The following is a 734-nucleotide window of genomic DNA, read 5'->3' on the forward strand; positions in this document are numbered from 1 at the left end:
CTTTTCCATCTGGCAATCTGATGGACCAGTCTGGGTTTGGAGGTTGTCAGGAGAACGCTACATTTCGCACTGCATTGTGCCGAGTGTGAAATTTGGTGGAGGAGGAATTATGGTGCGGGGTTGTTTTTCAGGAGTTGGGCTGGGCCCCTTAGTTCCAGTGAAAGGAACTTTGAATGCTCCAGGATACCAAAACATTTTGGACAATTCTATGCTCCCAACTTTGTGGGAACAGTTTGGAGCGGGCCCCTTCTTCTTCCAACATGACTGTGCACCAGTGCACAAAGCAAGGTCCATAAAGACATGGATGACAGAGTCCGGTTTGGATTAACTTGACTGGCCTGCACAGAGTCCTGACCTGAACCCGATAGAACACCTTTGGGATGAACTAGAATGGAGACTGAGAGCCAGGCCTTCTCCACCAACATCAGTGTGTGACCTCACCAATGCACTTTTGGAAGAATGGTGGAAAATTGCTATAAACACACTCCGCAACCTTGTGGACAGCCTTCCCAGAAGAGTTGATGCTGTAATAGCTGCAAAAGGTCATATTGAACCCTATTGGTTAAGAATGGGATGTCACTTCTAGTTCATATGTGAGTCAAGGCAGGTGGCCAAATACTTATGGCAACATAGTGTATTTGCAAGGCCATTTTCAAGAAGGATATTTAAAGAGAAACTACATCTTGTGAGACCATGTCGGCGATGAAATTGTGAAATGCTCACCACTTCCACTC

Source organism: Entelurus aequoreus, linkage group LG01 (assembly GCF_033978785.1).
Source record: "Entelurus aequoreus isolate RoL-2023_Sb linkage group LG01, RoL_Eaeq_v1.1, whole genome shotgun sequence".
NCBI classification, from domain to species: Eukaryota; Metazoa; Chordata; class Actinopteri; order Syngnathiformes; family Syngnathidae; genus Entelurus; species Entelurus aequoreus.